Source organism: Capsicum annuum, chromosome 2 (assembly GCF_002878395.1).
Source record: "Capsicum annuum cultivar UCD-10X-F1 chromosome 2, UCD10Xv1.1, whole genome shotgun sequence".
Lineage (NCBI taxonomy): Eukaryota > Viridiplantae > Streptophyta > Magnoliopsida > Solanales > Solanaceae > Capsicum > Capsicum annuum.
This window is the reverse complement of record NC_061112.1, coordinates 87720661-87737074: the sequence shown is the minus strand read 5'-3', so window position 1 is coordinate 87737074 and position 16414 is coordinate 87720661.

The window sequence follows — 16414 nt, the reverse complement described above, 5'->3', positions numbered from 1 at the left end:
AGAATAGAAGTGGGAAGTAATGAATATGGACTTTGTTATTGGTTTTCCTCGGTCTCAGAATCAATATGATTCAATTTGGGTCATCATAGATAGGATGACTAAGACTGCATATTTCTTACAAGTACGGACTAACTTTTTGGCAAAGGATTACATAAAGTTGTATCTTCAGGAGATTGTGAAGTTACATGTGGTGATTGTTTCGATTATTTTTTATTGTGGTACGCAGTTTACATCTCATTTCTGGTAGTTTTTCTAGAAAGGGCTGGGGACTCAGGTTATTTTAAGTACTGTTTTTTACCACAGTCAAATGGGCAAGCAGAGAGAGCTATTCAGACATTGAAGGATATACTTAGGGCCTATGTGGTTGACTATGGTGGCAATCGGGTTGAGTATCTACCTTTGGTGGAGTTTGCTTACAACAATAGATACAATTCGAGTATTGGTATAGTTCCTTTTGAGGCATTGTATGCTAGGAGGTGTAGATCTCCTATTGGTTGGTTTAAGCTTGGTAAGGCAAACATGTTTGGCCCAGATTTGGTTCATCAATCGATAAACAAAGTAAGGTGATTCGGGATAGGCTTAAAGCTGCCCAAAGTTGCCAAAAGTCCTATATGGATATTAGGCGTAGAGACTTAGAGTTTGAGGTCGGGTATAAGGTATTCCTTAAGGTGTCTCATATGAAGGTAGTGGTGTGGTATTGTCTAGAAGGGGAAACTTAGTCCTCAGTTCATTGGTCTTTATGTGATTTTGAGGAGTGTTGGGAAGGTTGCTTCTAAGCTGGAGTTGCCTTCTAGCTTGATCTTGGTTCATCTGGTCACCATGTTTCTATGTTGAGGAAGTGTTTTGGTGATCCTTCTTTGATTGTTCCTTTGGAAGGATTGGATATTTTGGATTCTCTGTCTTATAAACAAGTCTCGATTCAGATATTAGATAGATAAGTTCGTCAATTGTAGACTAAGGATGTGGCTTCGGCTAAGGTTTTATTCAGAACCATAAGGTGGAAGAAGCTACATAGGAAGCGAAAGAGGATATGAAGTCCAAGTATCTGCATTTGATTTCTGCTTCTGGGATTTGTGCAGAAGGTATGTGTCTTCAACAGATTTTTTTTTGAGTTTGTTAAAGAAAAGATTAAAATCCTTGTCTCTTTGTTTTCGAACTTTATTAAAAGGGTGTTTGATAATCCAAATGACTCTGTATGTGGTTACCCCTACCTTGTCCGTTATTCGGGAATAAATGTTCCTAGTGGGGGAGACTGAAATATCCTGGGTTTTGACCCTTAGTAAATTTCCTAGAATTTCGTTCTCCAGACCCAATACGACTAATGTGTATGAGCTGTATGTTTGGGTACGAGTGGTATGATCCTATCATATTTTGAACAATGATAGTTGGTGAGATGGTTTTGGTTACAGAAATGGGTACGACTTAGGGGTATGAGTTGTTAGCCTTGATACGAGTCATATAGGGAACTCGTATAGTGGGCAGTATTTGATCCTCCTGGTATTTCATTTTGCCAGGGATACGGGTCATGGGTACGAATCATATGTTGTGGTTACAACTTGGTTGGATGAGTTGTATACTGAATAGTGTTTGATTCAAGGGTTGATACTTAGATACGAAGGTGGGTACCAATCGTATAGGAGGGTACGACTCGTATGGGTCAGTCGTATCCCTATAAGGGGTTTTTCAGGGATTTAAGTAGGGGTATTATGGATATTTCCCTACTCACCCTAACTAGGACCCATGACTTCTAATACACTTAGGAGGTTATTTACCCTATTATTCTATTCATTAACACTTAGAAACTATTCCAAAATACTTCATAATTCTGTCAAGAGCTTTTGGAGAAAGAAGGCTAGGATTTCATCTTGAGGATTGCTTTGGGGCTTGTCTTGACAATTTTCTTCCATCAATTCTTTGGTATAAGGCATGATTCTCTTCCCTCATTATAATTTCTACTATAAACATAGTTTATATGATTATTTCATGATTATGGTTTTCAACTATTATTTTAGGGATTATAATAATAAATGCTTTGTTATGGTTTCCTATGGTTTTAGTTATGCTTTTGTATGCATTAATGGTGGTTTTGGACAATTGGACTACATGGTAATGGTTTAATGGTCTTTGGAATTGATTTTAGTTATATTTTACCCCCAAGGTGTTTGATAAAATGTTTATAAAGATATGTTCATTGCATTGACTTTTTTTAATGGAACTCTTACATGTTTTAAACTTAGTAAAAGAATTATGCATTGTTTCAATGGTTTAAAAAGGCTAAAGGCTAAATGGTTATGATTGTGGAGAACATAGAAGTCTCCCAAGTGGTTTAATATGGTATATGGAAAGGGCACTTGAAATTCTCCTTAACCTAAATAGTTTGTCTATGGATATTACTTGCTAGTAAGAGGTGGTATGACAATACCACTAATATTGGTCTTGTTTAATAAAATAGTAAATGGATTAGTTGGCTATTGGAAACAGTTTTAATTGGGCATTAATGTCGGGGTGTGTAGCAAAGTTGTGGAAGGTGGCAATCCTGAGGGGACCAAAACTAGAAACTTATATTTGCCGATATAAGGATTGGTCATAGCGTACCCTATGCATTGTGGCACACTATTAGGGGATGTACTAGTCATCCTATGGGATACTTCTATAGTCATACGGATACACACATTGGAGCCGTTTCAGCAGGGGGAGCTGAACCCATATAGCCTGTGGGTGGTTGAGGATGGCTATGTTACACAGCCTAGGTAATGGTCTTAAATGCATGCTAAAATCGATTCCCTCTCCCGGCACTTATATATATGTATGGTTTTATGCATTGTAAATGGTCTTACTTGGTTTTATAATTGGAATTATTGTATCCTCATCTTGGGATTCAAGCTAGCGATCACTCACTAACCCCGTCTACTAGCGATTGTATACCCACGCTATACAGGAACCAGCCATTATACTCCCGGTATCATTATTTAGACTGAGGTGGTGAGCTTCCATCCTTTTGAAAGGCATTATTTCATATTCTGGATTTCTTTAGACATTTTCTCTTTATTTTGGATGTTGGTTTTGGCCATGGTTGGGGGCATGTCCTAATTGGATTTGTTTACTCTTTTAGATAGAGGATTTGTGGTACTTCTTAGGGTTGGTATGGGTGGGATCTGTATTTGTGTTTTCCTTGGCATCATTATTGGTATTGGGGATTAGACTCTTGGACGATATAGTTGGTTATTCCATCATATTACATTTTGGGATTGATTATCATATTATGCTTTGATATTATTTGGTTATGGCCTATGGTTTGGTTTGGTATTGTTGGGCGGTTAGTGTGATATGAAAGGACTTGGTCAGTTCAGTCACGGTTGTGACCCTATACCAGATTCTTAATGAGAACATTTACGCTATCTTGTTATATGTTCAAAATTCTGCCCATCTATGGCTTGATGTAGGTGGTTGGGTAACAAGGGGCGGTCCCCGATCTTGGCTTAACTTGGGATACCCATTATGCCAAGGCTCGAGGTTGGGTCATATCAATCAATCCCTTATTCATTTTAATATTAATATAAGAGAATCTATTAGTTAAAGGAAGACTACCATGCATAATAAAAGTGTGCCCTGCATTGAACCTCCACTTAGTAAAATAGTATTTTTTACTCCAGAGTTGTAGCGGTATTAGTCTTGAACTATGACTGCTTAAAGAACATAAAAAGTTATTGCTTACACATAATTGTCAAGGTGTTGCATGAGCTTTACAACCAGCACATTTCGACCTTATGTTTTCCCAATTTCATGAGTGTCTTTGAGAATAAGCCTAATTCTCATAGGAAGCGGCCTACCTCCATACTCACATAGGTGAAATCTATCGAGAGTGCTCCTATAATTTAGCACCTCACTCATACGAGCTACAGATTTTCATTAAGAGATTTTTAAACTTATCCTCATAAATCATTATAGGTAAATGCACTCACACCATAGGGAGGAATAAAAAATAGTGCATTTTTCACAATAAGTCATCATGTGATTCGTTTTTTCCTTTGAACCTGGTTATAGGATCTCAAGATCCCAGGTTGGGTTTCCTCACATACGATTCAAAATTCAATAGGCTTCAATTTCAGCCCCCTCGATGTGCTCCAGACCTTTTTTCTTGCTAAGGCCTTAGTCAATGGATCTGCAAGATTATCACAAGATTTGACATAATCAACATTAATGGTACCATTTGTCAAATATTATCTCACATTACTGTGTTTTCTCATTATAGGTATGGATAGACTTACCATTGTGATAATGGTTTTGAACACTACCAATTGTGATGGTGCTATCACAATGAATTAAAATTGGAGGAATTGGTTTATCAAAATAAGGTATTTGAAATAACAGTTCTCTCAACTAATTCACTTCCTCACTAGCTGAAGATAAAGTAATTAGCTCAGCCTTCATGGTAGAGTTAGCATTAATGGTTTGCTTTTTAGATTTTCAACAAATAGCACCACCATCCAAAGTAAATATATAACCAGTAGTAGATAGGAAATTACGTGATAAAGTGATTCAATCTGCATCGCAAAATCCTTCAAGTACAATAAGATATTTTTTTATATAACAAATCACGAGTTTTCGTTCCAATGAAGTATCTTATAACTCTCATTATAGCGTCAATGTTCATTACCTGGCTTTCTAGTAAACTTGCTAAGTACTCCTACTACATATGCAATATCAAACGTAGTGAATTAGTCACATATCTCAAAATTCCAATTATGCTAGCATATTCCTTTTGATTTATAATATCATTTTCACTTTCAATAGGAAATAAGTGAACACTAGAAGCAAATGGATTTACAACATGCTTTCAATCAAGGAAATAATACATTTTAAAAACTTTCTCAATATAATGTGATTGGTCAAGGAAAATTTCATCACATGTTCTAGTAATTTTTATTCCTCTAATAAAATTTGCCTCTCTAAGATCTTTCATTTCAAATGAATTTAAAGAATATTTTTAGTCTCTCCAATCACATTCATGTTTGAGACAACGATCAATAAATCATCAACATATAGGCAAATAATAACATGTGAATTATTCCAAAACTTATTATATATGGACTTATCACGCTCATTGTTTTAAAGTCATTATCAATCATGCAGGAATCAAACTTTTTATGTCATTGTTTTTGTGCCTATTTCAAGCCATATAGAGATTTAGAAAGTGTACACACTTTGCTTTCTTGACCATCCTCAACTAAAAACTTGGGTTGTTCCATGTAAATCTCCTCATTTAAGTCTCCATTTTAAAAAGCAGTTTTTCCATCCATTTGATGAATTTGTAAATCAAACATTGTTGCAATAGTAACTAAAAGTCTAATGAATATAATTCTAGTTATCGGAGAAAAAATATCAAAAAATTTTAGGCCTTCTAGTTTTTTAAAACCTTAAGCCACAAGCCTAGCCTTGTATTTATCAACAGATTCATCCGATTTTAATTTTTTATGTAAGACCCATTTACATCCAATTATTTTACAACTTATGGTAAATCAACTAGCTTCCAAGTTTTATTGGAAATTAGTGATTTCATTTCATCATTTATAGCCTCTTTTCAAAAAAATAGCATCATGTGATGGCAAAGCTTATTTTAAAGGGAGAGGGTCATCTCCAATATTAAAAACATAATAGCTAGGGCCAAAATAATTTTTCACTCTAGCTTGTTTACTTTTTCTTAACTCAAAATCATCATTTTCTTTATTTTTCAAAGTAGAAGTAGAAGAACTAGATAGTGACAAAATACTTTTTCAGTTCGATGACACCTACTATTTTTTGAATCAAAAGAGAATTTATTTTCATGAAAATTAGCATCACCAAATACAATTATCATACTATCTTCAAGATTAAAAAATCTCTTGGTTGTACTATTTGAAGCATAACCTAGAAAAGCACAAGTAGTAACTTTTTTACCCAACTTAGAGATTTTAGGATCCATTAATCTTACATAGGATAAGCAACCCCAAACTCTTAGATAACCTAAATTTGGATTATGACCTTTTCATTACTCAAAAGGTGTTAGTTTGGTCTCTTTATAAGGCACACAATTCAATACATAACAAGCAGTCAAAAGAGCTTCACCTAAAAAACTTAAAGGTGCACTAGGCTCAATTAACATGGCATTAGTTAACTCAACCAAAGTTCTATTTTCTTTTCTTCTAATATTACTGTTGGGTTCAATTAGTGTGAATGAAAAATGGAGGGAACGTCTTGGAGGGATAGGGTACTCATTAAAGAAAGTATACTTCTCCCACATTACTAGGAGAAATCAACTTTAGTGTGTTTATATTGAGTAACACTTCTTCAAGTGGATAGTGAGGCAAGAACCAAGAGTTGCCTCGCGCCATCGTCGCCGTTGCTCACTCAGCTCGGCGTCGGATTTGAAAAATGATTGATGAGGTTAATTTTTTAGAAAAATTTTAATTGAAACTTGAGAAAAACAAGTTTGAAAATCCAAAGAAAAAATGCAATATTTTTTCCTTCTCCAAAAATGTGCATGCATGTATGCAAAAATGCTTTAAGGAAATTTGAATGGGACAAAAACCTTCGAGTAGGAGACACATTATTTTGGGAAAAGGGATGACTGCTTGGTTGGTTATGATACTTTAGAAAAGACATACTTTTTTGAAAGGACAGACATGACTATTCCGAAATGATACACCTTTCTGATGAACCATTACTTCCTTTCTGAAGGGGTACTTTATGTCTATAAAAACCTGCACTTTTTCCATAGGTTTGGTATGAAAATTTCTACACTAAAAAAAATTTCTCTTGCTTCTAAAAATCTCTAACTGATTATCTCCCGTTGAGTGAGTTCGAAGAAATCAGAAGGTTTGAGGTACTGGTACATTTTGATTGTGAGCCATTTTATCCTGGGAGGAAAAATTCCACAACGTTAGATACTTGAAGAAAATTAATTCCTTAAGGATACTCCATGAATTCGGAGGACTTGGTTCTGCTTTTCTAATTCATCCTGTTTCTTTAAAATAACACACTTCTTTGATAATTCATGTTGAACTTGTGTTGAAGGTGTTGAAAACTTCATAAGTTCTCTTGAATTAATCTTGAACTTGTGTTGAAGTGTTTGAACTAACATACAAATTGCATACCCGAAACAACAATCTTAAGGAATTAAGTATCGTAATCTGTATTGTTTGATTTCTGGAGATTAAAGCTTTATGCTTTCTACTCTATTTGAACTTAAAAATTAATTTGAAGAAATAAAAACTTCATCACAAGTTAAATATCATTCGTTTAATGATTGAAAGACATAAAAACTTCATCATTAAAATAGAAACAAGTAATGTTTAAAATTAATACAAACTTGTAATTAGTATTTTTGATATACTAAAGTTGACAGTCTTTCTGTGATAGGAAAAATGACTAAAGACAGTCATGTAATTGAAGGTGTGAGAAGTGTGGAAGTAATCGTTGTTGCTACAACCAGCCACACAACTGCACCACCCGCTTTGGCACTAGCGGAAAAGCCCCAAAAATTTTCTGGACTTGATTTTAAGCAGTGGCAACAGAAGATGTTCTTCTATTTGACAACCTTATGTCTTAAAATATTTATTTTAGAAGAGGCTCTAGAAGTACCCGAAGAAAATTTGGACAAGGAGCGGTTTGTTGTAATAGAGGCATGGAAATATTCTAATTTCCTATGTAGGAAATATATCCTAAGTGGCCTTCAAGATGACTTATAAAACGTTTATAGTGGAAAGAATACATCTAAAGTATTATGGAATATGCTGGAAACGAAATATAAGACTGAGGATATGGGAACTAAGAAGTTCTTTATTGCACAATTTCTTGAGTACAAAATGATTGACAGCAAGACTATTGTTTCTCAAGTATAGGACTTGCAAGTCATCATCCATTATCTCCTTACTGAAGTTATGAGTTTAGTGAATACCTTATTTGAACATGTTAAAAATATTCTTAATCCTCACATAAACTTTGTTGTAGGTTTCGTTGTGAACGAAGCATTTCAAGTAGCTGCAATAATAGAGAAGTTGCCATATTTGTAGAAGGAATTCAAGAATTACTTGAAATACAAACGAAAAGGGATGACAGTTAAAAACCTCATTGTGAGGTTGTGCATAGAGGAAGACAATAAAGCCTCAGAAAAGAGGTCAAAACAAAATTCTGTAATGAGTGAAGCTAACATTGTAGAAGATGACTAAAAACTCAAAGAAGTAGATGAAATTTGGACAATTAAGCAACCAACCTAAGAAGAAATTCAAGAGAAAATTCTTTAATTATGGTTAGATTAGCCACAAGTTAAATAATTGTCGTACCCCAAATAAAGGCAAAAAGAAGGATCATGTGAATTTGGATGAATCCAAGAACAAAATGTATGATCTATGTTCCATGATTTCTGAATATGACTTGGTAGAAAATCCTTGAGAATAGTGGATGGATTCTGGTGCCACTCTCCATGTTTGTGCATATAAAGAGTTGTTTGTTGTTTTTGCTTTGGCTTAAGGAGAAGAGAGATATATATGGCAAACTCCGCAACTACAAAAGTTGAAGGGACAGAAAAAGTCTGCTTGAAAATAATGTCAAGTAAAGTGTTGACTCTCAACAATGTCCTTTATGTACCAGAGTTAAGAAAGAACTTGATTTCTGTATTACTTCTTGACAAAAAATGGATTCAAAGTGTATTTGTATTTGTAAAGATTGTAATTAGTAAAGGAGAAGTGTATGTAGGAAAAGGCTACCTCATTGAGGGCCTACTTAAGATGAATCTAATGAAAGTTGAAATCAATAAAAGTTTTGTTTCTTCTTACTTGCTTGATTCTAATGAATTATGGCATGAACGACTAGGATATGTCAATTACAAAACTTTGCGAAAATTGATTAACTTAGAAGTTTTGCCAAATATTGAGTGCAATAAATCAAAATGTCAAACGTGTGTGGAATTAAAATATGCTAAGCATCCGTATGAGTCCGTTGAAAATAATTTCAATTCCTTAGACTTAATATACACTAACATTTGTGATATGAAATCAACACCATCTCATGGTGGAAAACGTATTTTATAACTTTTATCGACGATTGCACTAGGTATTGTTATGTCCTTTTCCTAAACAATAAGGATGAATCAATAGATGCATTTAGGCAATATAAAATGAAAGATAAAAATCAAATAGAGAAAAAGATCAAAACTATAAGAAGTGATAGAGGTGGAGAATATGAATATCCATTTGCACAAATATGTGTAGAAAATAGAAATAACAATCAAACTATGGCCCCATATGCTCCTCAATCTAATGGAATTGTGGAAAGAAAAAATCGAACCTTAAAGAAAATGATGAATACTTTACTAATAAGTTCAGGTTTACCAAAAAAATTTATGGGGGAAAGTTATCCTTACAGCTAACCGAATACTCAATAGAGTGGCCCATAGTAAGACACAATCAATTCCATATAAAAAAGGAAAAAGAAGGAAACCCAACATAAAATACTTTAAAGTGTGGGGGGGTCTAGTGAAAATCCAAGTTCCTATGCATAAAAGGGTGAAAATAGGACCTATTACAGTGGACTGCGTGCTCATAGGATATGCTAAAAGTAGTAAAACATGTCGGTTTTAGATCATAAATCTGAACATCCGGATATCAATGTAAATACCATAATTGAATCAGATAATATTGAGTTCTTTGAACACATTTATCCATATAAAACTAGACATGAATAGTCTAGTGGGGGGTCTAAATGACCTCAAGATGAGCCAAGTGAGGATGCACATAATGATGAGAATCAAAGATGTAGTACACTTCAAAGAAAGTCAACTTCATTTGGATCAGATTTTGTAACATTTTTCTTAGAAAATGAGCCTCGAATATTTAAAAAAGCAATATCATCATCAGACTCATCCTTTTGGAAAGAGGCAGTCAATAGTGAGATCGATTCAATCTTAAGAAACCATGCTTGGGAGTTGATTGATCTTCCTCCAGGAAATAAACCTTTAGGTTCTAAATGGATCTTTAAAATAAAAATGAAAGTGGATGGTACTATTGAAAAATACAAGGCAAGACATGTAATAAAATGCTTCAAACAGAAATAAGGCCTTGATTACTGATAACGCTCAACTTACACCTCAAATAAGTGCAAGGCGATCGTCGTCAATATATTTACCCAACTTTGGAGTCTGGATCGAATACACAGGGAACAATGTGAGTGGCAATTAAACTAGTTCAAAACTATAGCTACAAGTTAAATTTAAATAAAAAATAAGAAAAGACAAAATAGGGGTTTTATCAATCAAACAAACTCTAACGTTTCAACTTATTTTAGAACTCAAAACTTAGATTTCAATATTTTGAATCAATGATATAGAGAAACTAGGGTTTTTAGTTTCTCATAAGATAGAAAGAGATAATAAAGATTGGATTCATAACTTAAAGCAAGTGAACTTACAAAAGATGAAATTCAAAGTTGTTTCTCCTTCAAGTACAATAAGAATTTTCCACAACTAAATAAAAGGATGGAAAATTGAATTTCTAAGTTAAGAGACTAAAGAAAAGTAAAGTCGTCTTTGGAATAAGTTCCAGACATTCCTATATGTCCAAGATTCCCCATGAAACCCTAAAAGTTGCTATTTGTACCCGTACTTTAAGAAAAAATTCGAAATAAATATTTCAGAATTTTTACTTTTTGTGACGCCATTTGTGATAGGCTATCACAAACACGACACCCTCCGTGATAGCCTATCACAACCTGACGCCCTCCGTGATAGCCTATCACAAATCTGACGACCTCCGTGATAGCCTATCACAACCTGACGACCTTCGTGATAGCCTATCATAACCCTGACAGCTTATCACAACATGTCGTCAGAAAATCTTCAATTTTCTTGTTCTCTGTCTAAACCTGACGACCTCCGTGATAGCCTATCACAAACCTGATAGCTTATCACAACATGTCATCAGGAAATCTTTAGAAACTTTTTAAAACTAAATTTCTTGCATCTTTTCACCAAAAATCATCCTTCTTGATGTAGATTTCATATATTTCCTTCCATCTTGGTTTTCCTACAAAATCATAAGAAATATCATCAAAAACACCAGTAGTTACTTAAGAACTTACAATTATTTCGAGTTAAAAAGTCTTAAATGTGCTACAAAAATCTAGCACATCAACACCCTCAACTTAAAACAATTGTTTGTCCTCAAGAAACTACATAACACCATATTACGATTCTTAACCAATAGACACATAAGATACCTATGACAGTTGATTATCAAGTTACCTATGACAGTTGATTATCAAGTTTATCTCAAAACACATTACCCTCTCCATTTTTAATCACCTTAAACCCAACTGTGCATATCAATGAAGATCTATAATGTAACCCAAAGGATTCAAGATATGGCATTAATTCAGCAACAACAACCATACATGTACCAATATTACACTATCCAAACAAGTTAACAGCTAGCAATGTAACTGATATTCCCTTACAACAAAGAAGTCTCTCCTCCCTCATATATGAACTCAAATATGTCAATGCGGGGACGATCAAGAGACACTCACTCTCAGAAAGAAATTCCAATTAATGAATGTCAAATACCATATGCTTGCCCTTATTTTCATTACCAAGGTGTCCAGACAGGTAAGTTAGGATCATTATAGGTCTTTTCTTCGGCTTGTAATGTAGGCTAAGGGCTGGTATGATATTCAATGGCATTTAGAGTGACTAAGACTCCTTGACACTACCTTAACTTTTGGGGTTCACTTATTAACCTTTTTCTTATTTTTCTCCTTTTCTTGATCACACATTATTCAGGATGGATGTGGCTTTTCTTATTTATTTTTTTTCACAACTATTCTTTTCTTATTCTTTTTCCACAACACCTACTTTTTATTCTTTTTTTTCTTTTATTCTACCATTCCTCATACTCATTTTACATCACGCACCCCTATGATAGCCACCCTCAACTTAGGTTGTTTGCCTAAGTTAAGGTGCACAGTGTCCAAGGAGGACCAGGGCCAAAACAGGTTCATTATGATATAAATGAGAAGGTGATAGGTGTCATAGAAAAAAATGGTCAATTCAGGCTCAAAATAGGAATCAAGAGATATCATGCATAATAGGGAAGGTCATTTAGGCTAAAAGTGGACTAACATCAACAACAGCCTATGATCCTTTCCCAACCCCTATCTTTCAACCAAAGTAAGACTAACCGGGCAAGTTCTGGATTTAACACACAAAGGGAACTAAGTAGTATCTCACACACACATAGCACAAAGGTGCATCATAAGCTACTACCTATCCGGTTCATGCGATTGCTTAGCAGTGGATATCATGTCACTAGTATTAATGCCATAACAAGATGCACAGTGGCCACACATAAATGTATATCACACAGTTATAAAACAGACCAACAAAGAGGTGTTTATCAGTCTTAAAATCAACAAAAATATGTCAACTATCCTAGATACTTATTTTTCTCCCAATTAACCACAACATATCACAAAACAAAACACAATACGCCTAAATATGTCAGCTCTACTAGGAACAAGACTCTGGGTAAAAGAGGCACGAAAACAAAACTCCCAGAAGGACATCACACCCACAAGTAGCTCCACCCTCAAATCAATATCATGCAGTGTTCCCAATGTGTCAATACAAAATAAAAGAGTTAGAAACATACCTGTGGCACTATGAGTGCGAAGATCTGATGTCAATCACACAATACAAATACAAACAACAAAATACCTTGGGTTGCCCCCTAAGAAGCGCCTAATTTAGTGTCGCGGCACGACCCAACTCAGCTTTTTCCTCCATCTTGAGGATATGAACTTCTCCACCAACTTAGAGTCCATCTTCTTGCCTCGCTCATAGGAAGGTGGTACAAAGATTAAGAAGCCGAGTAATGGATGATGCATGGTAAACAACTCAGCCTTAAAGTGAGGTGTGTTTTTGTGTTGCTTATCAAGTGTAAAATAAAGAATATAGGATTTTTTTTCCTCATCTTCACAGTCTTCCACTATTTTAAATAATTCCACAAACAAGATATCATCTAAACATAATGTGGAAAAATGCTTCGAGGGTGGCCCAACAAATCATACTTCAAAATTTACACTATCCTCTATACACTCACTTTTATTCATCTTCTCCACATTTTTACTTTGAATTGGGCTAGAGTTTTCATAAGAGATTGGCTTGGCTTCTTCTTTTGCCTCTAGAACCATTCCCTCAATCTTGGCATCATCCCTCATGGTTGGCTCGGTTGGTTGGGAAATCTCCAAGGGTTGATCAACATCAAGCTCATCATCAGTATAGGAATCTTGTTCTTCATCGTCACACTCTTCCATTATTTTAAATGATTCCACAGACAAGATATCATCTAAACATAATGTAGAAAAGTGTGTTGGATGATTGACCTCGATATCCATATCTTCTATTCTTTCTCTTCCCTAATTAAATGCCCTAATGCCTTGATGTATGTCATATATGGTATCATTCATTGTATCTATACGATCCAATATTAGTTGAAGCATAGCTTCAATGTCACTCTTTCTAGTGCTCCGTTCTTCCTTTTCTTGACCATAAGACCTGTCATACTCATAAGAAGAACTAGAACTGGGGTTAGCGCAATAGAGGGAGGGGGCATTGGGGCAATCACTCCAATGTCCATCTTAACCACCACATAAATAAAAATTATACTCCCGGTAGGATGGAGATGGTGCACACATCTCTCTTCGGGAAGCATATCTATAATTTTACCAAAAGTGGGGTCCATCACAATATGGACATGGATCATCCAGATAAGATTTCCAACCATCAAACTTACATTCATTCCATAATGCCATAGTAAGAAATAAACAAAAATAAAGAAAATCTACCTAACACAAGAAACAAGGAAATCACAAACAAGTATTTACAAGTTTGAATTCAAACAAGTAATCTAAAATTCCAAACTAACTCAATATAAATTGTTCCCAGGCAATGGCGCCATTTATGATAACGCTAAAGTTACACCTCAAATAAGTGCAAGGCAATCGTCATCAATATATTTACCCAACTTCGGAGTCGGGGTCGAATCCACAGGGAACAATGTGAGTGGCGATTAAACTAGTTCGAAACTATAGCTACAAGTTAAATTTAAATAAAAAATAAGAAAAGACAAAATAGGGGTTTTTATCAATCAAACAAATTCTAACGTTTCAACTTATTTTAGAACTCAAAACTTAGATTTCAATATTTTGAATCAATGATATAGAGAAACTAGGGTTTTTAGTTGCTCATAAGATAGAAAGAGATAATAAAGATTGAATTCATAACTTAAAGCAAGTGAACTTACAAAAGATGAAATTCGAAGTTGTTTCTCCTTCAAGTACAATAAGAATTTTCCACAACTAAATCAAAGGATGAAAAATTGAATGTCTAAGTTAAGAGACTAAAGAAAAGTAAATTCATCTTTAGAATAAGTTCCAGACATTCCTAGATGTCCAAGAATCCCCATGAAACCCTAAAAGTTGCTATTTATACCGGTACTTTAAGAAAAAATTCGAAATAAAAATTTCAGAATTTTTACTTTTTGTGACGCCATTTGTGATAGTAGTTGGAAATAAACTCAAGACTATACTTTGCATTGTAATAAATATTCCGCGGTACTTGAAAGATATAGTGATGAAAATTGGATCACCGGACCGAATGAAGTAAAATCCATAAGTAGATATGTATTTACTATAGGTGGAGAAGCAGTCGCTTGAAAATCATCCAAACAGATATGTATTGCTCACTCTACAATGGAATCAAAATTTATCACATTAGATAAAGCCAATGAAGAAGTAGAATGACTCCAAAATTTCTTGAAAGATATTCCTTATTGGCCCAAACCATTGACACTGATATGTATACACTATGATAGCGGGGTTAGGTAGGGCAAGGAGCATGATGTATAAAGGTAAATCACATCATATAAAATGGATACATAATACCATTAGAGAACTACTCTCTAGTGGAATTATCACCATTGACTATGTGAAGTCAAAGGATATTATGTCAGATCTACTTACAAAGGGCTTATATAGAGAGGGAGTTGAGAGAACATCCAAGGAAATGGGTTTACAACCTAGTACAAGTCAGCATAGCGGCAACTCTACCTAGAAAACTGGAGATATCAAGATCTAGGTTCAAGGAGATCAAATAAAGTTGTGTCTAACAGGTTAAACATTGTCAATATACCCAACTCATTCTCATGATGCAGACAATCTTTAGTAAACAAGGATAAGACTTATGGTTGAAGTCTTTTAACGATTATCTAAATTTGGCAGATTTGACCAAATATTTTAATCCATTAGATTGAATGTTTATAAATCACCTATGTAAGGGTGAAGTGGAAGCCGCTTCAAGAAGAATATTAGTAAAGGCCTATTCTCTAAGATCTCATAAAACTGGGACATGTTCATGGCTAAAATGAACAAAACAATGAGAACTATAAATGGTAAAAGTCTATTGTGTGACATATGTTGTCTAGGTGTACATTAAAGCTCGACAGTTCAAGGATATCAAATCTGTCGATTGCTCGAGTGCATCTGTTGCATGTTCACTATGGAAAGTTCAAAGGGAAACCCACTTATTTAGATGCAATAAATATTTCCTTGATGATCACACACTTGTCCATAAAGTTTTACAAAGAGTAGCTATTCCCCTTTCATGTGGGGGATTGTTGGGTTCAATTCATGTGAATAAAAAATGGAGGGAAAGTGTACTCATTAAGGAAAGTATACTTCTCCCACATTGGTGGGAGAAAGAAACTTTAGTTTGTTTATATTAACACGTCTTCAAGTGGATAGTAAGGCAAGAACCAAGAGGTTCGTTGCATCGTCATCGTCGTCGTCGTTTGGCTTCGAATTTGGATTTGGATTTAAATTTATCAAATTATCGATCGATGAAATTAATTTTTTAGAAAAAAGTTTCATTGAAACTTGGGAAAAACAAAGTCCAAAAATCCAAAGAAAAAATGCAATATTTTTTGTTTCTCCATAAACGTGCATGCATGCATGCAAAAACATTCAAAGGATGCTCGAAAGGAACATAACTCTTCGAGTAAAAGACCTACTGTTTCAGAAAAAGGAATGACTGTTGTTGTGACTGTTAAGAAAAGACATACTGCTTTGAATGGACAGACATGACTATTATGAAATGATACACCTTTTCGATGAATCATTGCTTCCTTTCCGAAAGGGCACTTTAAGGCTACAAAAATCTGTACTATTTCCACTTGCTTGGTACGAAAATTTTTTCACTGAAAAATATTTCTCTTTCTTCTAAAAAACTCTTGTGCCATCATCTCCAATTGAGTGAGTTCAAAGAAATCAAAAGGTTTGAGGTACCGCTACATTCTGGTTATGAGCCCTTTTATCCTGAGAGGAAAAA